Raw genomic sequence first — 25064 nt, 5'->3', positions numbered from 1 at the left:
TCTTAGTCCCCTGAGTCAGCCAGTGTCCGAGGTACTTAACTTCCTCTTCCACGAATTGTAATTTCGACTTTGAAACTTTGAGTCCCTTAAGGCTCAAATAATTTAGGCGTTTTATAGTTTCTTCCCTTACTTTTTCTTCTTCTTTCCCGGCAATTAATAAATCATCTACGTATTGTAGAAGCACAATCCCCTCCCCCTGTGAATATTCTGCCAATATTTGTTCCAGAGCTTGCCCAAACAAATTTGGGGATTCGGTAAACCCCTGGGGAAGGACCGTCCACCTCAATTGTTGTTTTCTATGTGTATCCGGGTCTTCCCATTCAAAAGCAAAATAATCTCTAGAAGTTTCCTTAAGGGGACAGGCCCAAAAAGCATCTTTAAGATCTATTACACTATACCACTGGTTTTCTGGGCCAAGTTGGCTTAAAATCGTATGTGGATTGGCTACGACTGGGAATCTTTCAGCTGTTCTTTTATTGATTTCCCGCAAGTCATGCACCAATCTGTAACTGCCATTCGGTTTCTTTACCGGCAGAATGGGGGTATTGAAAGGGGACATGCAGGGTTCTAAAAGTCCATTTTCCAAAAGTCTCTTTATTTCTGTTTTTAGTCCTTCCCTCCCCTCTTTGGGTATGGGATATTGCCAAATCCTGACAGGGATTTCTGGGTTCCTGATAGTTACCTCAAAGGGTTCAATATTTAATTTCCCCACACTGTCGGGGGTATACCAAACTTCTGGGTTAATCTTTTTCTCGTCTTCAGCCCGGAGAGGATATAGTTTTACTGTTAGTTCTCCCTTTTTTGCCTCTATCCCTATCCCCAACTCGACCATCAAATCTCTCCCTAATAGATTATAATCTGCTTCTGGAACTAGTAAAAAAGACCCAATTCCTAATTTAGAATCACTTTCTAAGAGTACATCCTTAATTACAGGTACTCCAAAGGGTTCCCCTTTGGCCCCAATCACCTGTATTATTTCAGGTGAAACCTTACACCCTTGGGGAAGGGTCTGGACGGTTGATCTCTCCGCCCCTGAGTCCACAAGGAACTCATATTCTTGTTGCTGGGGACCTATTTTTAATTTTACCAGGGGCTCTGTTCTTTCTCTTGTCCCCAGCAGATAGAGCCCCCGACCCCCCTAATCTTCTTTGAACTGTTCCTCATCAGCAATCTTCTGCCGACACTCTCTCCTCATGTGTCCCTTCTTCCCACAATAGAAACAAACAATGCTCTCTCCACCTCTCGACTTCCCTTCAAACCAACTCTCGACTTCCCTTCAAACCAACTTCGCTGGACATCAGTCCGACCTCTGGACTGACCTCCAGTTCCCCTTTGGGGATTCTGTTGTCCCCCCGCCACTGCTGCTAACACGATTCCAGACTGCTTTTTAAAACTCTCATCCTCTCTCCCAACACACACCTTTTGAGCCTCTCACAACAACTCATCCAATCCTCTCGCCTGCCATCCCTCCATCCTCTCCAACTTCTTCCGAATGTCCACCCAAGAATCGACCACAAAACGCACCTTCAAAAGTGTCTCACCCTCTGGGGTATTGGGGTCCACCCCTGAATACAACTGGAAAGCTTTCTTCAATCTCTCCCACTATCCAAAGAGCTGCATATTCGCTCTCCTCTTGGTTAAAGGGCTCTTTGGAGTTAATATATATATATTTAGAGCTTGACAGATCCAATCCTCAAACAACCCAAACACGGGCCAATACAGCTGGTCTTCCCTTATTTGTTTACCTCCCCAAATTTCCATACAATAATGGATCATTTTAACCTTATCTTTTCCTTTTCTAGAAGGAAAGGCATCCCAATACTCTACCATTAAGCCTAGTGGAAGTTTTACTGAGATCCTCCCACCCATGGGTTCAGCAGATTTACTTTTTCTCTGACCCATCTTCTAGAGTGCCTTCTCACACTCAACACAAACAATACGACAGTCGCTTCCCCCAATTCGTGGCCCACTCCGTCGCCGGATATGGGAAACGCACTACTATGGGGTCCACACTCACTTGGGGAATCTGAGCTGCCAGTTCCCCTCTCACACACACATTCGCATTCGCTGCACTCCAGGACTCCCACCCCTGACTGAGCGGACCGGACTACTCATGTCTTTCCGGCGCCTCCGTTTCTCGACCAGGGCTTCGCCCTGTGTGTCTTCTTATTCACCTCAATCACCCCGGGACTACACACCCCTAAACGACTCTTAAAGACCCCGTTTCCGGGGTCGAGGCTTTGTCCCTTTCACATGCACTCCGGAGCCCGCTTGTACGGGGCCCACCGAGCACATACACTTACACTAAATGAGTAAGCCGAAACTTGGGGAAGTTTCTCCAGGGATCCCCCGCCCCAGGAACTTTGACGCAGTCCACCTCTGCGTCTGGGTTAGGCCCGCTTGCTCTCCTCCTAACCCAGGAGCCTCCCCACCGAGGGTAACTCGACGCCGAGGGGGGTGCAGCTCCCTCCCTCTTACGTCCCCCAACTCTGGATGCTCGTGGAACATTAGTCCCTCAATCCAGCAGGTTTGAAGCAACCCTGGATGCTCTTGGAACATTAGTCCCTCAATCCAGCAGGTTTGAATCAACCCTGGATGCTCTTGGAATATTAATCCCTCAATCCAGCAGGTTTTAATCAACCCTGGAAAAAGGAGGCCCACCACCCACCGGGGGCTACTTACGCTTCCTGCGTGTTCACTCTTCCTGCGTGTTCTTCGTGCACAAAGATTAACGGGGGTACCTTTGCTTGCTACTGAGTTTTAGGTTCGTCGGTAAAGGCCCAAGGAGGAAGTCCCCCCTTAGGTCCACTGCAAAAAGGCGGTGGGGCGCCTCACCCTAGTGGGGCCTCCCTCCTGGGTTTCCTTTATCCGAGTCACGGCACCAAATTGTGATAAATTGAGGCGAATAATTTGATTCAGCCTTTTTAAGGTCAATTAGAATTTTATTAATTACAGCAAGCAGTAGCAAGCAAAACAGCGCTGGGTGGGTAGGGGTCTCCTAACCGCCCCTCCTGCAGTGTCCCACACTGCAGTGCCCCACACCACACTCCCCTTATTCAGTTTCTTTTTATAGTTTCTTGGAGGTTTCTTCATTCGTGTCTTTTGCGATAGCGGTGTGCGTAGGTTGAGCATCTCTCTGCGTCGTTTCTGCGTTGTGTCGAGGCAGGTGATCGCTGATTTCACAATCGGCTCCGGACAGTGATGGGCGTACCTGGAGCACTCCTACGTTGTCTAGTCCGGTGGCCGTTGCCTGGTGGTCACTGATTTCATAATCAGCTCCGGCCATCCCCCGACATCCTTAGCCTGTGTCTGCAAAAAAGCTACGAAAAGCTCCCTATATGGTGATTAATCATACTTGTGATCTTTCGGTTTTGCAATATGTCTATAGCCTTGCGGTTTGTAGCAGTTGCTTTTTTTTTTATTGTCCTCCCCTATCTCCTAACAAGCAGGCTAGTCCCTTATACTTTAATTTTTATATTTCCTCCTTTAATATTCCAATTCTTTTGATGAACAAACAAGTTACCACAGTTTATCACACTGGTATCGCTTTACCCACCTCCTATCCCCCTATAACACCTGTTTCCTCTCAAGAATATAGTCCGGACTTCTCCAAAAGTGAAAGGTTCTCTTCCCAGAGCCCTGGTGATGTGGCAGGGTTTCAGAGACACACGTGGCAGCATAATGGTGGCGGCCATGTGCATTTGCCTCCTCCCCACAGTCCCTTCCTCCCCCCAACACCCCATACCTCCCCCAACCCTTTCCAACCTCCGGCAACACCGCCCCACCCTCCTTATCAGCGCCTCCCTCCGAGTTGTCACGGGAACGGGGGAGGGGCCGGCCCCTCCACAGCTCCCAGCCCGGATGGCGGGGGAGGCAGGGAAGCCCAGCCCACAGCACCGGCGGGGCGGGGGTTTCCCCCACGGCACCGGCAGCCCGGGAGAGGGGGGGCGACCTGCTTCTCACCGGGACCCAAGGGGTGTGTTGGGGGGGAAACCTCTGCCTCTATGGACATTGGAAAAGCAGCAGAAATTCCTGCAATTCAGGGAAATGATGATGAATTCATACCATCTGTAGCAACTGTTGTATACCTAGGTAAGAGAAACGGTACCAGAGCTTATCAACCACAACCATATAGGGACAAAACAGAGATTTGCAAAATACAGAAAGAATTTGGGAGATCAAGCGAGATTTTCAAAGGCATGATGAGGGCAACCTTTAATTCAAATGAGATGGTACCGAAGGATATTACAGATCTTTTTAAATGTTTACTAAGCCCTTCTGAATATGAGATGTGGGAAAACAGATGGAAGTTGGCTCTAACAGCAGTTTTAAAGGAGATACTGAAACAGAGATTTTTAGATTTAGGTTAACAAAATGTCTTAAGCATTTATAATTTAGCTTGTAGAGTTATGTGTTGAATTTTAACCTTTTACTTAAGAAACCTCTGCCTGGTACAAAGTGTTATGAACAGTTTCCAGGTGTTCCCCAGAGACGCGGGCAGGGCTTTCCTAGTTCCCATGGCAACACTAAAAGAAAACTACTAACTCTAGCCAAGTACCGATATTGAAATGCTAATTAGCCAATTGCTCTGTTTGTTTTCTCTAAACTACCTGGCCTCCCACCCCTCCACGCTGCCATTCTGGGACTAACATGCAAATAAAAACCCCTTAGGATCATGGGAGTATTTTTAGGAGATAAAAATGAATATAAATCAAAAACTGAACACAATAGAGGAGTCTAGATAAATGCCCTAGCTGAGGAAGAGGGAAACACATCCCCTGACTGGCTTTTAACCGTCGCCATCACCTAAGAAGGAACATACTATATTAGGCTCTGAGAAGCAGGGCGATAGACAGACAGAGAGCCCTGGTGCTGCCACCACGGAAGGAGCGGGGACAGCTGTTGTTCTGGACTTCAGCAACAGACTCTGCACGCCACGCCTCCTCATCCTCGGGCCACCGGTGTGCCACAAGGAAAGGAGAAAGGACAGCTGCTGCTCGGGACTCCAGTGACCGGCTCTGCGCGCCTCCTTCCTTCCGGCTGCCTGGGAAAGCTACAACCGCGGGGGCGAGCTCTGCGTCGAGCCCCCTGCCCAGCTGATCTTTTTAATAAAGAGCTGAACATTAATAAAGGCATTAGCCCTGTTCATTTCACAAAGGGCATAAGAAAATGCAAATTTCTGGAGCTTCTTGCATAAAGAACAATACCAGAAGAGGCAAAGAACCCAGATAAAGAAGCTCCTCTGTCTCCAAGCCTATCAAGACTGACAGACCTACTCAGATAAGCACCAAAGGACCAAAAGCGCACGCGCAGAGAGGAAAAGTTCAGAAGTTCAGCCATGAAGAAGACCACAATCTTCAGCCTCAGGACCACCGAGAGACCCCCATGCGACCACCACAGCAAACCACGCGTGCCCAGAAGGGCGTAGACTTATTTAGCATGAGAGGCGAGGACAGGCGGGGCCAGGGGTTGAATATGCATGAAAAAGTTGTGCAATGTATTACATATGGAACGTCTTTAAGAATAAAAGTGTGGGTCAGAATGAGGCTCGGGGCACAAGTTTTGGAGAGCTATCTCACTTGTGCCGGGCGCTGACATACATACCCACTTCATAACTACCCCAAGTTATGGAGTCTATTTATTTATTCCGCGTATCGCTTCAGTTGGCGACCACGAAGGGACTGCTCTGCTCACCCGCGGGTCCGGTTGGGAGCAGACACCCTCAGGCGCCGCGGGGCTTTTCCCCGGAGGGACTCTGTGCCTCGGCTGTACCCTGCGGGGAGCAGACCACGGCCCGTCGACAAGCGGATTAAAGCGGAATGTATTAATTTCTTTTCTTAAGGTTGGCACTGATAAGTCGCAAAAAGACGTTTTTGCGCACAGGTTTGCCCAGGGGCTTGCAAGGAGACCGCCACCGGAGGAGAGGCCGGCGGCGGGAGGACCTCCCCAGCTGATAGCGCGGCTCGGGGAGGGAGAAATCGCGATTTCAGTGTGTGGTGTGTGTCCCGATTGCAGTGTGGTGTGTCCAGATTGCGGTGTGGTGTGTCTGTTACGTCCGGACGTGCGTGCTTGTGTGTGCGTGTGTGTATGTGTGAGTGAAACGGTGGAGCGCGGTGCGGCGTTGCTAAGATACAGAGACGCGGCACGGCGGTGCTAGAGAACGCATGCGCGGGGCAGCTCTCAGCCACACTACCTGATAGAGTGGGTAGTGCGCACTCTACCTCATAGAGCGGGTGGTGCGCATGCGTGGCACGGGCTGTCCCTAGCGAGCGGGGAGTGCGGCGCAGGGCTTAAGTCGGTGTCCTGGTTCAGGGCAAGTCTGGGGAAAGAATTCCCCTCCCCCCCCACAAAAGGGTTCCTTTAGGAAAGCAGAGTCAATTGGCCCCTCCCCCCAGCCGGTTCGGGAGAAAATACCTCTGGAGGAAAAAAGTGGAAAAAACCTGTTTATTACACAAGAGAACTTAGACAATATTAAACAATAAGACTTCTTGCCACTCCAAGAGAGACAAATTCAGAGCAAATCCCCCCGGGCTGCAGCTCAGCTCACTCAGTCTCTGACCAGTCCTTCCGGCGCTGGCAATGCCGCGGCCCAGGCCCGGCCCGCTGGGCCACAGATGTGAGCTGCTGATGCTCTTCTGGTGTTCAGTCCAGAGCAGGTCCAGAGAAAGGGAATAAAACCACAGTCCAGGGAACTTCTCTGCCTCAGCTAGCTAAAACTAACTAGAAAAAGCAAAGGAGAGCTCTGTCTCGCTGTCCGTCCGTCTGCAGACAACACCGTCCCGGAGCAGGAATGTGGAGGAGGGAGTGAGTTTTTTGAAAACAAACCCTGAGCTTCTTCCCTCCTCCTTTCACTCTTGGAACAAGACTTCAACATAAACAGGGCAGACGATTGGGGATAAAGGCATCATACAGCCACCCTAGGACAGTCAGGGCTTGCAAAAGTGCTTTAGGAGCAGCCTAGCTGGTAGCGCAGCGGGCGCGCGGGCACAAGCCGCGGTTTAAGGAGCTGCTTTGAACAACCGCTAGCTGATAGTGCAGCTAGTGGGAGCGTGGTACAAGTTAGGAGTTACAAGCACCGCTTACAAGCATCGCTAGTTGGTAAAGAGCTTGCAAAAGTAGCCAGTGAGCCCGTCTGGGCTGAGAGTTAACTGTTTGTTATACAGTAGCACTGCCCTTTAGTGTTAAAAGCTGTCACTGGGAGATCCTTTGCATTTCAGGGTGAATAAAGGGGGGATGAATGTGTGTGAATGAGAGGCAGGCTGGTTACCCCAGACCTGCTAAGCGAGAGCGGTAGTCTCCCATGCTGCGTTTCCGTCTTTTTCGCAAGAAAAGCGGCCAGTAAAGAGACGAAGCGAGTGATAATTAATTAGAAAAAAAAATAATTAAAAGGTAAAAAGAGAGTTTTCTTGGCATAATCTATTGGGGAAAAATAAAAGGTAAAATGTGTAAGAGGGGCCCCTAAAAATTCTGCTGGATTGAGGGATTAATATTCCAAGAGCATCCAGGGTTGATTCAAACCTGCTGGATTGAGGGATTAATGTTCCAAGAGCATCCAGGGTTGATTCAAACCTGCTGGATTGAGGGATTAATATTCCAAGAGCATCCAGGGTTGATTCAAACCGGCTGGATTGAGGGATTGATGTTCCAAGAGCATCCAGGGTTGATTAAACCTGCTGGATTGAGGGATTAATATTCCAAGAGCATCCAGGGTTAAATCAAACCTGCTAAATTGAGGGATTAACATTCCAAGAGCACCCAGAATTAAGTTTGCTGGGTTGTTGAGAGCACCCAAGATTGAGCAAAAATTTTGCCAGTTTGAAGATAAGTCTGAGAGGATCTAGAGTTGGGAGCCACACAGCTAGATTGAGGGTGTTTATAAATAGAGGCGAATAACTTGTTCAGCCTTTCAAGAGTCAATCAGAAATTTATTGATTACAGCAAGCGATGGCAAGCAAACAGCGCTGGGTGGAGCCGGGGAGTCCCCGCTCCGCAAACGGCTCACCCCGTTTCCCCCTTCCCACAGTCTTTTTGTACTCTTTTTCTCCGTGTCCGCGGTATCTCTGGGTGTACTCTGCGCTTGCGCCCTCTGTTGCTAGGGGGTCTTCTTCTACTCTCTGGTGGTCGTTTGAGGAAGGCTCCTCTCTTCTTCCTTGGTGAAAGTCCACGGCCCTGTAATGGTCTTTTCCATATGCACCTAAGTTCTAATTACACAACCAGCTTAAGTAATCAACATACTAACTAGTTTCTGTCTGGCGGTTTTCTGTTATCTACACAAGGCTTCTCCTTTCTGTCTTGATGAACAAAGAGTCTTTTCTAACTTATCACAAGGGGTATCCAAGAACACTGGGACTAGCCAGGGACACCTAAAAGTGTAATAGGTGTGTTGAAAAATAAGAGGTACCTTATTGTTGTGGTTGTTTTGTTGTGTGTGAGAGTAAGTAAAAAATAAAGTGAATGTAGACGAATGAAAGTATATGTATGCATCCTGCCCTGTTAAGCAGCCTCACTGTGCTTCCCTGCTGTGACCGACAAACACAAGTTATGAACCCTCAGAACTGAAAAAGTTCAATCAAATATTGCTTCCATTGATGACCATGATATTGTCTAAAGGAGGAGGCAAGATAGCCTCCTACAAGTACATTAGAATATAATACCTTGTTACAACTTATGTTATTTAAGTGAGACCAAAAGAAACTACCCCAGCAAACCTTCTAGTTGTAATTCTAAAGCTAGGAAAAGTGAAGAAAGAAGTAAAATTCCTAGCTGATACTAGAGCAACATACTCGGTTCTAAATACAGCTTTGACGCCCATAAGAGATGATTATGCTATAGTTACAAGAGCGACTGGCCAAACTGAAAAGGCATTTTTCTTTAGGCCACTGAAACACAAACTGAGAAAGCAGTAGGGGATCCACAAATTTCTATATATGCCCAATTCCCCTGAACCACTTTTGGGCAGAGATTTGCTGGGACAATTACAAGCAATTATTACATTTAAAATTGGGGAGATGACTCTGGAGGTAAATGATCAAAAGTATGTAGAAGTATTGAGTTTGATATTAACCACCAGTGAAGTCATGAGAGAAACTGAAATTGATGAAGAGATAATGAATCAGGTATTTCCTGGGGTATGAGCCTCTGATGTACCAGGGAAAGCAAAAAACGCTCCCCCTATACAGATCAGGCTAAAAGAGGGAAAGCAACCTGTCAGGGTTAAACAGTATCCCTTGAGGAGGGAGGATAGGGAAGGGATTAGCCCAGTAATTGAGAACTTATTGCGTCTTGGATTATTAAAAGAATGTCAATCTGATTTTAATACCCCTATCCTACCAGTTCGCAAACCTGATGGGTCATACCGGTTAGTACAGGATCTGCGAGCCATAAGCAAGGTAACTGAGGATCTGTATCCTGTGGTGGCCAATCCCTACACATCATTAACTTGCTTAACACACGAGCTAACTTGGTTTACCATTTTAGATTTAAAAGACGCCTTCTTTTGCCTTCCTATCCACGAAGCCAGCCAGAAAATTTTTGCATTTGAATGGGAAAATCCTAAGAGTGGGCGAAGAACTCAACTGACATGGACCAGACTCCCACAAGGATTCAAAAACTCACCCACTTTGTTTGGAGAACAACTTGCAAAAGACTTAGAGACCTGGGAAGCCCCTCCAGAGGAAGGGAAGTTGCTACAGTACGTAGATGACATCCTGATAGCCACACGGACAAGGGAAGCATGCATGGCCTGGACGGTAAGCCTCTTGAACTTTTTGGGGCTCCAAGGGTACCGAGTATCAAAGAAAAAAGCCCAAGTAGTAAAACAGAAAGTAACTTATCTGTGTTACGAAGTCAGTGCTGGACAACGTACCTTGGGCCAAAGCCAGAAGGAGGCAATATGCCAGACCCCAAATCCTCAGACTGTAAAGGAACTACGAACTTTCCTGGGGATGACAGGGTGGTGCAGGTTATGGATCTATAACTATGGACTGTTTGTTAAGCCCTTATATGAACTGATTGCAACTGAAAGCAGGAACATCCAATGGACAAAGGAAGCTATGCAAGCTTTCAACCAGCTGAAAAAAGCCCTCATGTCAGCTCCAGCCCTGGGATTGCCGGACGTGAGTAAGCCTTTCCTTTTATTCTCCCATGAGAAGCAAGGAATCGCCTTGGGAATACTAGCACAGGACCTCGGCCCATACTGGAGAGCAGTGGCTTACTTCTCTAAGCAATTGGATACAGCAGCTAAAGGGTGGCCTGGGTGCCTCAGAGCTGTTGCAGCAGTCGCACTGAACATCCAAGAGGCACGCAAATTCACCCCGGGCCAGAAAATGACTGTGCTGGTGTCTCACACAGTGTCTGCAGTGCTGGAGGTAAAAGGCGGGCATTGGCTTTCCCCACAACAGTTCCTGAGATACCAAGCTATCATAGTGGAGCAAGATGATGTAGAGATAGTAGTGACTAACAGTGTCAATCCAGCCTCCTTCCTCAGTAGAAACCAAGGGGAACCAGTGGAACATGACTGCCTGGAGACCATCAAAGCCACCTACTCCAGCCACCCTGACTTGAAGGACACCCCTCTCGAGAATGCAGAAGTTTGGTTTACTGATGGAAGCAGTTATATCATCAGTGGAAAACGGCACGTTGGGTACGCAATTACGACGTGCAAGGAAGTAATAGAATCTGGGTCCCTGCCAACAAATACCTCTGCGCAGAAGGCCGAGATCATTGCTCTAACTTGGGCCCTAGAATTGGCAAGAGGGAAAGAAATAAACATATACACGGACTCAAAGTATGCATTTGGAGTAGTGCATGCTCACGGAGCCATTTGGAAAGAGAGAGGACTGCTGAACTCTCAAGGGAAAAATATTAAACATGCATCAGAAGTACTGCGACTTCTAGAAGCAGTCCAGTTGCTAGAGAAAGTAGCAATCATGCACATTAAGGCACATCAGAAGATAAACTCAGAATTGGAAGAAGGAAACGAGCTGGCGGATAGGGAAGCAAAAGAAGCAGCAAGAATTAAGGTAATAACTGAGGCAGCCCTGATTCCAGACAAGCAAATTTCCCCTGAAAGTAAGCCAAGATACAACAAACTAGAAAAAAAATGATCCATGAGCAAAAAGGAGACTATAACCAAAAAAGATAAACCACCATAGAAAGAAAATTAGTTATACCCTCCTATTTATTATAGTCCCTAATAAGAGAGGAACACCAGAAAACCCATTGGGGTATTGATGCTCCATATAAATATCTAAGTGAAAGGATCATAGCTAGACATTTACGAGCAACTATCACCCAAGTAACTCAACAATGGGACCTTTGCCTCCAGACCAACCCCAAAAATGCTCCCAACCCAAAACTTGGCCAGACTAAGAAAGGTCATAAGCCAAGGCAGCAATAGCAGATTGATTTCACAGAATTACCAAGAAAAGGGGGGTATAAGTTTTTACTAGTGCTAACAGATACCTTTTCAGGATGGCCAGAAGCATTCCCCACCAGGACTTCTAAAGCTCAGGAAGTAACTAAGGTACTGGTACAAGAAATCATACCACACTTTAGAGTCCTGGCCACAATCTCCTCAGATAGAGGACTACATTTTATTGTAAAATTAGTGCAACAAGTTAGCTAATACTTGAGCATAGACTGAGAACTTCACACCCCATATAACCCACAATGAAGTGGTCAGGTAAAGTAAATGAATAATTTGATCAAACAACAAATTGTACAATTGGGACAAGAGGCTAATTTGTCATGGCCTCAATCCCTCCCATTAGCACTACTGCAGATCCGAACCAAACCCAAAGCTAAAGAAAAGCTGAACCATTTTGAATTGCTTTATGAAAAACCATACGGGGTGCGGAAGAGAATGTCTACCCAAGACATGTCACTAACCTCCTGTATGTTAAGTCTCTTAACTTTGTGTATCCAGCACCAATCACTAGCTAATAAACACAAGTCATAACTAGTGAAATACACTATTTAGAACACTTTATGTCACCCCATTATAATTCTATTAATTTTAGTTACTGTAAGTTTAATGATGTCTATTTTAACACTCATGTAGAATTAGAGGATGTTAAAATGCATAGCCATTCTGACCTCACTCTCTAGAACTCATAGAATCTTACTGGAAGAGAACTGTCATGATGGTAGATCAGAATTTAAATCAAGACCCCTGTAGTAAAAGAATTTACTATATTTTAAGAAAAGGGGGGACTGAAACAGAGATTTTTAGAGTTAGGTTAACAAAATGAATTAAGCATTTATAATTTAGCTTGTAGAGTTATGTGTTGAATTTTAACCTTTTACTTAAGAAACCTCTGCCCGGTACAAAGGGCATAGGAAAATGCAAATTTCTGGAGCTTCTTGCATAAAGAACAATACCAGAAGAGGCAAAGAACCCAGATAAAGAAGCTCCTCTGTCTCCAAGCCTATCAAGACTGACAGACCTACTCAGATAAGCACCAAAGGACCAAAAGCGCACGCGCAGAGAGGAAAAGTTCAAAAGTTCAGCCATGAAGAAGACCACAATCTTCAGCCTCAGGACCACCGAGAGACCCCCATGCGACCACCACAGCAAACCACGCGTGCCCAGAAGGGCGTAGACTTATTTAGCATGAGAGGCGAGGACAGGCGGGGCCAGGGGTTGAATATGCATGAAAAAGTTGTGCAATGTATTACATATGGAACATCTTTGAGAATAAAGGTGTGGGTCAGACTGAAGCTTGGGGCACAAGTTTTGGAGAGCTATCTCACTTGTGCCAGGCGCTGACATACATACCCACTTCATAACTACCCCAAGTTATGGAGTCTATTTCTTTATTCTGCGTATCGCTTCAAGACAACAAACGCCCAGTGAGGCCAACAATAATGATGGTAACCCTATTACAATAGACCATCTATGCGGCACAGGTGACTGGCACTGTCCAGAAAAACAAACTCGAGTGCTATCTAAGTCGGTTTTAGATAAGATCTGTAATGCTGCAGAAAAAACGTTTTATCAATTACCAATAACAGAGGCTAAGGGCAGCTATATTGACATTAAACAGTTTCCTTCAGAGAGTTTTTTACAGTTTGTGGATCGCTTGAGAACACAAGTCGAAAGACAGGTGCAAGACCCTATGGTACAGACAGAGCTGCTTAAAGAGATGGCTCAGAGGAATGCGAATGAGACCTGCTGCAGAATTATCCTCAGCCTTCCTTTTGACCCATCACCTAGCCTCGCTCAGATGATCGACGCGTGTACCAGAAAAGCAGAGCTGTTTGATACCCCTGACAGAAATACAACATCTGCACAACTACAGCCTGCTGCCACGGCCGTACCAGGTCTAAGGAGGCAACCAATGTCATCAGACCAGCTGCAGTACATCATCTGCCTCCGTTGCAAGAAACCAGGACACTTCGCTAGAAACTGTCCTCAAAACCAGAACCAGAGAAAGTTCAGCAAACAAAAAAACTGAGTGCACAGCGCATGCCCACTGCTAATATAACTACGCGCAAAGATATAAATATAGCGGGACCCACATGGGAAAATGCCTCTCTCTTAACAAATAAGGGGGAAGACAGGACTCATGGTGGGGGGGGCAGAAAAATAAAAATGTCAAATGTACAACTAAGAAGGTTTGGCAGCCGCTAGGCCGACCTCGCCTAGTGACTGCCAAAGGGTTTCATTTCAGATCCACTGACTGGGAAGTCATTATAGTGGACCTGTCAAACAGCTCACAGGACCTGAAGGCGTACCAAATGGAACCGGACAGTGAGTATTTTGTCACTGGAGATACAGCACACACACCTTCAGAGACTGAGGTAGCTCCCATGACTACTAAGGAAAAGATATCAGGCCTTATGCTGTTGGCACGCTGCTCGCACCCACCATTTTACCTAGAAAAGGGGCAAATTCTGGCCCAAGCCATTCCCATCCCAGTAGAAATAACAGTAGAAGGAAAATCACCAGAAGTCTACTGGGCAGAGGTGGTGGGAGAGGATAAACCCTCGATGGCATGCAACCTAGCCCATGGGTCAGAGCACCTTCATATGGAAGGGGTTCTGGGCACGGGCGCAGACATCACGGTAATACCTAAGACCATGTGGCCATCACATTGGGAGTTGCAACCTGTGGCAGGCAAACTCAGGGCATAGGAGGAACTACATTGGCAAAGATTTCAAAACATGTTGTGCAAATTGAGGGACCTGATGGGAAATTGGCAAGTGTTCGTCCATTTGTTGCAGACTATAAGGCCCCTCTGGGAGGGAGGGACACCATGTCCCAGTGGGGAGTCCGGTTGGTCATTCCTAAGACACCCCAGGATTTTTGGAAATAGCCGCTGTGGCGCGCCCTGCCCACAAGTTAAAGTGGTTGGATAACACCCCAGGGTGGGTAGCACAGTGGCCTTTGAGTATCGAGAAACTCAAGTCGCTTGAGAAACTTGTGGAGGAGCAATTGCCTCAAGGACACATACAAGAGATAGCCCTTGGAATTTCCCAGTCTTTGTAATAAAGAAGCCTGGGAAGGACAAGTGGAGATTGCTCCACGATCTCCGAGAAATAAACAAAATTATAGAGGATATGGGTCCACTCCAACCAGGGATGCCTAGTCCAACAATGCTCCCTCGAGATTGGCAATTGGCTGTCCTAGATATCAAGGACTGCTTCTTCCAAATTCCATTGCACCCTGAAGATGCCGCGAGGTTCGCATTCTCAGTTCCCACCATCAATCGAGAAGCCCCAATGAAAGGCTGTCACTGGAAAGTTTTGCCCCAAGGTCTAAAATCCAGTCCTTTCATATGCCAACAGTACGTAGCCTCGCTACTGTCTCCAGTATGCGCAGAGAGAAAGGACGCCATCATCCTTCACTATATGGATGATGTGCTTGTGCGTGCCCCCAATGATTCTGTACTCCAACACACGCTTGACCTAGTGGTTAAGCTTTTAACCTCTGCTGGATTTCAGCTGCAGAACGACAGAGTTCAAAGGATGCCACCTTGGAAATACCTGGGTCTGGAGATCGCTGCAAGGACCATTGTCCCGCAGAAATTGGAGATCAATTGCAACCCCAGAACACTAGCGGACCTCCACTATTTATGTGGGTCTTTGAACTGAGTAAGGCCCTGGCTAGGCCTCACGAATGAGGACCTAGACCCTCTCTTCAATTTATTGAAGGGGGAGAGGGAGCTGGCCTCCCCCACAGAACTGACCCCAGAGGCAAAGACAGCAACTGAAAAGGTACAGAAGGCCTTGTCAGAGAGGCAGGCACATCGGTGTGATCCAAATGTGCCTTTCCAATTCAATGTTCTAGTAAAGCTGCCACATTTGCATGGGTTGATTTTCCAATGGATCGAGGGGCAGAAGGATCCAATCTTGAGTATAGAGTGGGTTTTCCTCTCGCACCAAAGATCCAAGACCATCACTAAGCCACAAGAGCTCATAGCGAAGCTGATTCGGAAGGCCAGGGTGAGATTATGCGAATTAGCAGGGTGTGACTTTACATGTATTCACCTCCCAGTCAGGCTTTCTGAGGAGGGAAGGAACTCTTCTGAGAGACTGACCAAAGGGATGTTTGAGCATTTGCTCCAGAGCAGCGCCAGTCTCCAATTATCTCTGGACAGCTACAGGGGACACATATCAGTCCATGCCCCGTCTCACAAGTTGTTCAACGAGGAATTCCATCTTATTCCTCGAGAGAAAAGGAGTCGGAGACCACTCGATGCTCTCACAGTGTTCACGGATGCATCTGGGGCTTCCCACAAGTCGGTGATGACTTGGAGAAATCCACAGACTCAGCATTGGGAAGCTGATGTCGAGTTTGTGGAGGGATCCCCCCAGGTGGCTGAACTGGCTGCAGTGGTAAGAGCTTTTGAGAGGTTCTCTGAGCCAATCAACTTGGTGACAGACTCTGCCTATGTGGCAGGAGTAGTGTCCAGGGCGGAGCAGGCCGTGCTCAAAGAAATAGAGAATGAACATCTCTTCAGATTGCTCTCAGGGCTGATTTATTTAATCTCTCACCGAGAGCATCCATTCTTTGTGATGCATGTGAGGTCACACACTGATTTGCCAGGTGAGATAGCAGAGGGGAATCGCCAAGCAGACTCCCTTGCTGCTCCAGTCGAAAAAGCACGTCTCCCTGACGTCTTCCAACAGGCAAAGCTGAGTCACCAGCATTACCATCAGAATGTGTCAGGTCTGATCCAACAGTTCCAGCTAACATGGAGTCAGGCTCGAGCCATTGTGGCCAACTGTCCCAATTGCCAGCTCCAGGCCGTGCCATCAATGGGCATGGGGGTAAACCCCTGGGGCCTTGGCAGCTGTGAGGCGTGGCAGACAGACATCACACACATTCAAAGTTTTGGTCGCCTTGAATGCGTTCATGTAAGCGTGGACACATTCTCAGGTGCAGTGTATGCCTCTGCTCATATAGGACAAAAGGCTGCACATGCCAAACAGCACCTAGTGCAGGCATTTTCAGTATTGGGGGTTCCAAAAACGATTAAAATGGATAATGGCCCAGCGTATGCATGCAAGTAGTTTCTGGAATTTCTCCAGCAGTGGGGAGTGGAACATAAGACTGGCATCGCCCACTCCCCCACAGGTCAAGCCGTGGTCGAGCGTGCACACCAGACGCTCAAGCAGGTATTAAAAAGACAGAGCAGTTCAGCTCCGTGGATGTCTCCGCGGGAGAAGCTCTGCAAAGCCATGTTTACCATCAATTTTCTGAACTGTTCATTTGAAAACATGAGTCCACCAGTTGTATGTCACTTTAACAGTGGCAATCAGTTCAAATTGTCTCAGCGTCCACTGGTCTTGATTAGGGATCCAGAAACTTGGGAAACCAAGGGTCCCTATGAGCTTGTGACCTGGGGTCGTGGCTACGCATGTGTAGCTACTCACTCAGGCCCTCGGTGGATTCCCCAGAAGTGGGTGAAACCTTTTGTCCCCAAGAATCCAGGTCAGACAGAAGGGGATGAGAAGCAGGTAGCTGATACTTCAAAGAGAAGACGCCGCCGAATGCAAGAAGGAGAATTTTCCTAAGTGTGAATTCCTTCCGGCAGAAACAGAGACTTTAACATGTTCTCAAAATGTTTGTTTTTCCCTTTTAGAGAAAACCTACCTCCCACTCAAGGCTGTGATGAACCCCATCCAAGTTGTCATACAGTTCAAGGGCTGGGGATTCACGGGGTGGTGGACATCTATTGTTAGATCAATTTTGTTACTTCTTGTTATTCTGTTACTTGTAACCTTGGTGTTCGCGATCTTGCGTCACTTGATTTTCAGAGCTATCAAGGGTCTCATACCTTCTACCTCAGAAGTCAACCACATAGAGTTGGCAAACCTGAGGAGGTCTGACTATGCCGCCAACCGTAGGTGGTGGGAAACCCATACTCAGGGTTAAATTGAGCCCAGTGAATTCCTGTAACCTTGTTAAACAAAAAAGGGGGAGGTGTTACAGTGCGCTCGGGCTATATTTTCCTCCCTTTCGGGGACCCCTGTGACTGGAATCAGATAAACAGGGTCCCTTCCTTCCTGTTCCCCTGGGGTTGGCAGAGAGCCAGAAAGCCCTCCCTGTCCAGAGCCTAGATAAGGCCATGACCCTTCCTGTTTGGGCTCTCTTTTCCCCTCCATCTCATGGATTAAACAAGCTTGGAGAACCACATTGGGAATTGGAGCCTCTTTTGTACCTGTGCCCATCTCCTGATGTGCCTTCCCTCAAGGCCCGGTATATCTGGGCTGGCCTGGTGATTCGGGGGGCTGAGAGGGTAGGCTCATCATATCTATTCTGGCCTATGTTTGGCACTTTCGAAAAGAGGACTTGTCAAGCCTTACATGATTACGTGCTTGATGACAATGGGCTGGCTAGCGAAGAGAGGGACTATGCCAAGTTATGGGAATATGCTAGTTCGAGGCTATTCCCATTCAAAACTTATAAAAGTACAAGGAACCAGAGCAAAACATGGGAGTCTTTAGATAACCTCCTGCCCCCGTATCAGACTCCTCCACCTCAAGCTCAGGCAAGCCAGCAAGCAAGCAAGCAACCAATCCCTTGCCTCTCCTAGACACAGTCCATGGGGGGAGGTGAGCCAGCTGATAACAAGACAAAACAAACCTTCCCTTTTCGGAGCCAGTCCTGAAGGCACAGAACATAATATCAAGCATAAACAGAACACACGATTTGGGATACAAGCATCATAACATCACCCTGGGTCATTCCTCTTCACCCCATGTCTGACTTCCACCAAAAACAGGGAATTTTTTCTTCACTTCTCTTTTCTTTCTATTTAAAGTTTCATTCAAGGCTGCTCCTAATGAGCTACTTTCTGACCGGGGTAGTGTGAAGAAAACAGGTCTTATCAGTCCTAGTGTGCACGACCCTTTCCATTTTTGGGTAGTTTGCTGTGTGCCTTTTTTCCACAAATCCAAGATATATCATTAGGAGCTTTCCATCTAATTTTTGTACTTTCTGGCTCGTTCCAGTAACCCCTTAGTTCTTCCAGGGATTGGTAAGGATTAGCTCCAGAGCCTTTGTTCCAGCAGTCCAATTTTATCACTTCATTCACATTTCGTCCCTTTTTCACGGCTCCAGTACCCCACAGGAGGTTCTGGTTGCCAAACCCTGCTTTTGTCATGTGAGTTTACTGCTAGAGTGGATATACACGGGGTATATCCCACTACTTCAGTATACTCTTTTCCTTACCTGCTAATACAAATTGTTCCAATTACCCTCTTATCTAAGACCCATCCCTCGGGTCTGTGTATTGTTGTTGAAATTCTAGCATTATCCCATTTTAGAAATTGCTCTGGAGCTAGACTCTTACCTTTCCAAGGCCATTTTTCAGCTGACTTGAGTCCTCCACAAATCCAGCAATTGGACAATCCCAATTCTGTCGCAATTTCCTGCATCAAGTCTGTAAATAAATTCCTGTCTGAAGCAGGCAATCCCCAATCGTTATACCGTTTCTCCAGTTGGTCATATTGCTCACTCAGGATTTTTAACCTTTCTTGTTCTACCCTTCTTTTCCTCATCTCTGACTCCCGTCTTTTTAGTTCCTGCGCTACCGGCTTCATTTTACTTTCTGGGTCTACTCCCTCTTTATTGCAAAGCAGAATATCCTATCAAATTGTAGACAACCTCTGTCATCATGATCCTCAAGCAGGTCAAGAATAACCGGCTCATTTTTGAGAGATAGCTTATTTTCATATTCCAAATTCCTTCCGACCCATTATGTTTTTCCCCCCATTACACACATTCCCAGCTGATTATTATCATAACACCGTTTGTTAGCCTGAAAATAAGCTACAAATACTGACTCCATTCTCCCTCCGATCCATACTGTGCGATTACATTTGTCACAGACAGGAATAGGTATTTGTCCAACATCCCTCTTATATATTTTATATTCTGACTGCCCATCCTTAGATGTCGCCTTTTGTAAGTAACATATTATTTTTCCATTTAATTCACATATCCCATGCTGAGTGCCATTTACGGAACAGTACCCGCTTTGCTTACCCTTGCTGCAGTCTCTTGGGGCTGGGTATGCTGGAGCCTCCACCTCTCCTTGTCCTCCCAGGCCAGTCTGCATGCACTGTCCGCACTCATTACTGGGACTCCGCCCCTTCGTGCTGGGCGAGTTTTCCAAGTGCATACTAGTCATGCGGCACATGGCTATACTCAGGCTCATCAGGAGTCCCCATATTTGTATTCCTCTGCCTTTGCCTACGCCCACTGGGTTGCCACCAGCGGCGAGGTAAGACATCTTCTCGGCAGCAAGAATATTCTTCCGGGGTTTCGTACCTGGACTGAGCTGCATACCTCCTCTTAAAGGTGCCCCACCTCGATAGTTTAACTGCATCTGCGCTGCAGGGTACTTTATTTAATCTCCAGCACTCAACTGTTATGATTTGAGCCTTTGAGTTTAATTTTCCTCCCACCTCGTTTTGAAACAGGTGAAACCACACCCAGGAATCTAATTCTATTATACCCAGACTAGTGGTGAGCTCTAAGACATGGTTACTCAGATACAGTTTGTCCTCTAGGCACTTATCACACAAGCCCTTCGGCCAATATCCCCTTCTACAATGCGTGACCCACACCTCGTTACAATATTCGCATTTAAAATACACAAACAGGTAACATTCACAACCAGGCTTTGTACAACTTATCTGATCCCTTTTGCTCATTAACTTGGCCGACACAAGGTTATCTTTAGGTCTCCAGGGGGAGAGGTAACTTTCCACTCAGGCGTTTCTTCCCAGTGTTTGATCCTTTTCACCTGAGACGTGTGTGTCCAACCTTTTTCCACTGTTCGAATTGCTGTGTCTGTGGTCAAGAGGACAAGAAAAGGGCTTTCCCAGTGAGGGGAGAGGGGGATGTCTTTCCAGGTTTTTATAAGCACCTTGTCCCCAGGTTGTATTTTATGTATGGCAAACCCCAAAGGGGTGCTTTGCGTTATTATTCTCTGTTTTCACAGCTCCTGTAGATTTTTGCTTATAGCTGCAAGATATGGTTGTATCTGTCCATCCTCTATCCTCGGATGTCCTACTGGCATTCCATGTTCATAAGGCATCCCATACAACATTTCAAAAGGTGATAGCCCTGTCTCGGAATGAGGCATGGTCCTGATATTCAATAAAGCTAAGGGGAGACACTTTAGCCAGGACATCTTAGTTTCTAAAATTAATTTTGACAATTGAGCTTTCAGTGTCTGATTCATTCTCTCAACTTGTCCTGAGCTTTGAGGATGCCACGGGGTGTGGCATTCCCACTGGATTCCTAAGGCCTCTGCTAGCTGCTTAATGATTTTCGAGGTAAAGTGTGTCCCTTGATCCTAGTCTATGTATTTTACTAACCCATATCGGGGTACAATTTCTTCTAGTAGAAATTTTGACACTGCCTAAGCTGTATCCCTAGAGCTTGGAAAGGCCTCTACCCAGTGGATTAATTTGTCCACTATTACCAGCAAAAATCTATATCTCCCTACCTTGGGCAGATTGGTAAAATCCACCTTGTCCTGGTTTTGGACAAATTAGGGGAAAACACCTCCAAAGGAGCCCCCTATAGGAAACCAAACCCTCCGCAACCTCCCCCCCACCACCGGGTTCGGGAGGAATTCCTTCAGAGGGGAAAGTGGAAAAAACTTGTTTATTAAGGCACAACAAAAAACACTCCCCAGCACAAGAGAAATAGCCCAAGATGACCACAGATGTTTTCACCAATCCAAGGGGGTTGAGCTCTATCTCTCTTCGCCGCAGAGGGTATGCAGCTTCTTTCGCAGACCCCGGGGGAGCTCCTGCCCGGAGTAGGTCCGATGTCTTCGGGGGGGGGGGGGGGGGGAAGGGAACAACGGAAACCGGGAAAAAGGGAAAAAAAAATGGCCAAAAAGCAAGCCAGCGAAAAGCAGAGAAAAAAGAGAGGAAAGCAGAGCCAGCAAAGCATGCAGCCAGCAGCAAGCAAAGCAGCAAGCAAGCTAAGCGGCAAGCCAGCAGCCAGCCCGGGGGTGGGGGGGGAAGGAAGACAAAACAAACTGAGGACAGGGAACAAAAACCACGATTGGGATAATGAGCATGAAAATGTCCTGTCCCCACAACACACCTGAATCTTTTCAAAAGGTCGGTATGCTACTGGATGGCTTCCCAATGCTACCTGTCATGCCCTAGCCCGATTGACCTTCTGACAAATCATGCATTCTCGCACCTCTTGTTTAGCCAATTCATAAATCCCCTTACACCCGAAGAACCTCAGAAATTGTTCTGCAAGGGCCTGGGCCCCCCAATGTGTCTGTTGATGTAATCTCTTCAGAATCTTTCTAGTATAATCCTTAGATAATAGCTCTCTCCCATCTGGTAATTTCCACTTACCTTCTTCTAATCTACCCCCTATTTTCTTGTACCCTTCAATTTCCTTTGGGGAAGGATGCGGGGGATATTCCCGGACCTCACCTTCCTTGACTTCCAGGGTACTTATGTTCAGTAAAGCTGCGTTCTTAGCTTCTTTGTCTGCTAAGTTATTTCCTTGTGTTTGAAACTGCCTCCCTGCTTGGTGTCCCTTCACATGGACGATCAAAATTGCCTCTGGCTCCCTGATAGCCTCTAAGATTTGTCTTATCATTTCCTCATGCACCAATCCTCATCCTCGAGTATTAAGTAGCCCTCTTTCTTCCCAAATTTTCCTGAAAGTGTGTACCACCCCAAATGCATATTTTGAGCCTGTAAAAATAGTTCCCTTTTTCCCTTTTAATCTCTGTAAGGCCCTTAATACCGCGTATAATTCAGAAGCCTGTGCTGACCATCTGGCATTCAGGGGTCCCGACTCCACTTCTTCCCTTGTCTTACCATCCACCACTGCATATCCCGACTTCCTCTTCCCATCTATCACTCTTGCTGACCCATCCACAAACCATTTTCCCCCTTCTTCTAATTCTTCTTCTTCCAAATCTGGCCTTATTTTTGTCTGTAGTTCCACCACCTCGGCACAGTCATGGGTAGGCTTTCCTGAGGCTTCCCCAAACAGGAACTGAGCTGGATTTTGTGCCGTGGTTGTTCGTAATTCTAAATCATGAGAGTGGATCAATATGGCTTCATACTTCAGGAGTCTAGCGTCAGTGAGCCATTTGTTCGCTTTTTGTTGCAAAATACTCCTTACACTATGGGGAGTATAAACTACCAATGGTGCCCCAAAGGTTACCTTTTTGGCTTCTTCTCCTAATATTGCCACTGCCACGATCGCCTGCAAGCAAGTAGGCCACTCCCTGCTCACAGGGTCTAGAAGTTTCAATACATACTCCACTGGTTTCTTTGATCCTGCCCAGTCTTGAGTTAACACTCCATGGGCAGTGTGGTTACTGACATCCACGAATAGCTGAAATGGTCTTCTTACATCAGGGAGACTGAATACTGGAGCTGTCATAAGTGTTTCTTTCAACTCCCTGAATCCCTCTTCATCCTGCTCTGTCCATTTTAGCCTATCTGTAGTAAGCTTTTCATAAAGAAACTTTACCTTCTCACTGTATCCCTCAATCCATTGCTTGCAGTAACCTAGAAGCCCCAGCAGCTGCCTGACCTCCCTTTTTGTTTACGGAGGGGGTAAGGTAACAATCCCTGCTACTCTGTCAGGATCTAATTTCTTCTTACCTTTTGTTAACCAATGTCCCAGATATTTAACCTCAGGCTCAGTAAACTGTAACTTAGATTTTGAAACCTTTAATCCCTTGTCTCCTAAGAAATTCAACAATGCTATGGTACTTGCTCTTCCGTCTTCCTCTTTAGGACCAGCCACCAATAGGTCATCCACATATTGCAGTAGTTTGGTCCCTTCCACTGGCACAAATTCACTTAATAATTGTTCAAGAGCCTGACCGAATAAGTTCAGTGAATCTACAAACCCCTGAGGCAGAGACATCCACCTGAGTTGCTGTTTTCTATTTGTCTCTGGGACCTCCCATTGAAATGCAAAGTAATCTCGACTTTCTTTGGCTAATGGGCAAGTCCAGAAGGCATCTTTTAAGTCTATTATGCTATACCAGGTGTCCTCGGGAGAGATGTTATTCAGTGATGTGTAAGGATTTGAGACTGTAGGAAATAGAGTTTTGGTCCTTCGGTTTACCGCTCTCAAATCTTGCACTAACCTGTAACTACCATCCATTTTCCGTACTGCTAAGATGGGAGTGTTATGCCTCGACATGCAAGGCTCCAGTGTGCCTTTTCTTATTAAGTCCTCAATTACAGGTTTTAATCCTTTCCTACCTTCCATAGGAATGGGGTACTGCTTAATCCTAATAGGATCCTCCGGTCTCTCAATTTCAATGTTGATCGGCTCCATTTCTAGCCTTCCAGCCTCCTCTTGAGTACGCCAGACTTTAGGATTTATCTTGCCCTCGTCTTTGGTGGTTAGTTTATATAGACTTAGCATAAGCTGGCAATCCTGCGCGATCAAGCTTATTCCCAGAGCTACCATCAAATCCCTTCCTAGTAGATTATAATCTGCTTCTTCAACTAGCAGCATATTCCCTAAGCAAAACCTATTTTCTGATTCTATCTCTACATTTTTTAGAACTGGTACCTTGAAGGGTTCCCCCTTTGCCCCGACGACCACCATAGAATCCTTACTTTTAGTGCACCCAGGTGGTAATCGCTGAACAGTACTCCGCTCAGCCCCCAAGTCGACCAGGAATGTCAGTTCTTGCTTTTGGGGTCCTATTTTTAATTTTATCAAGGGGTGTCTGGATGTTCTGGACTCCACATTAAAAAGCCCCTGACACCTCTGATTCTCCTGGAAGATCTTTTCATCTTTCATTCTCTTTTTGCATTCCCTCGTAAAGTGTCCTTTTTGTTTGCAGTAAAAGCACTCAGGGCCATTTATCTGCTTGTTTGGGTTCTTTTTCTGAGAGGGGTTCCATTTCCCCTGAGGTCGATGTACCTGTGTTGGTTTTTCAGGGTTTGGTGCCCGCTCCTGTTTCTGAGCTTCCCTCACCGTGGCCACCAGCACCTTTGCTTGCGCCTTCTGTTTTTCATCATCCCTTCTCATATAAACCCTCTGCGCTTCTCTGAGCAGTTCTTGTAAATTTTTCTCTTGCCAATTTTCTATTTTCTCTAGCTTTCTCCGTATGTCCTCCCATGATTTTGCAGCGAATTGGGTTTTTAATAAAATTCTCCCCACGGGGGAGTTGGGATCCGTCCCTGAATACATTTGGAGGCTTTTTCTCAGCCTCTCTAACCATTCGGTGCGCGTTTCATCCTTCCCCTGGCATTCCCCTAGTGCCTTACTAATATTCTGCCCCTTTGGTACTGCCCCTCGGATACCTTGTATTACCATGTTTCTCAATTCTATCATCTTATGTCTGCCTTCCTCTGTCTGTGTGTTCTACGATGGTCTCTGATTGGGCCACTTCTGGTTGCCCCTCACTCCCTGGGGGTTCCTATGCTCCCAATCCCGTATCGTGGCTTGTCTTATGTCCCGTTCCTCGGTGTTGAACAACGACTTCAGTATAGCACTAATATCGTCGTATGAATATATACTATTTCCCAATAACTCATCCAGCCTCTCTGCGACCCCCAATGGATCGTCCATCAGTTTTCCC

This window comes from Vidua chalybeata (genome assembly GCF_026979565.1).
Source record: "Vidua chalybeata isolate OUT-0048 chromosome W unlocalized genomic scaffold, bVidCha1 merged haplotype SUPER_W_unloc_14, whole genome shotgun sequence".
Taxonomy (NCBI): domain Eukaryota; kingdom Metazoa; phylum Chordata; class Aves; order Passeriformes; family Viduidae; genus Vidua; species Vidua chalybeata.
This window is presented reverse-complemented; position numbering follows the sequence as displayed.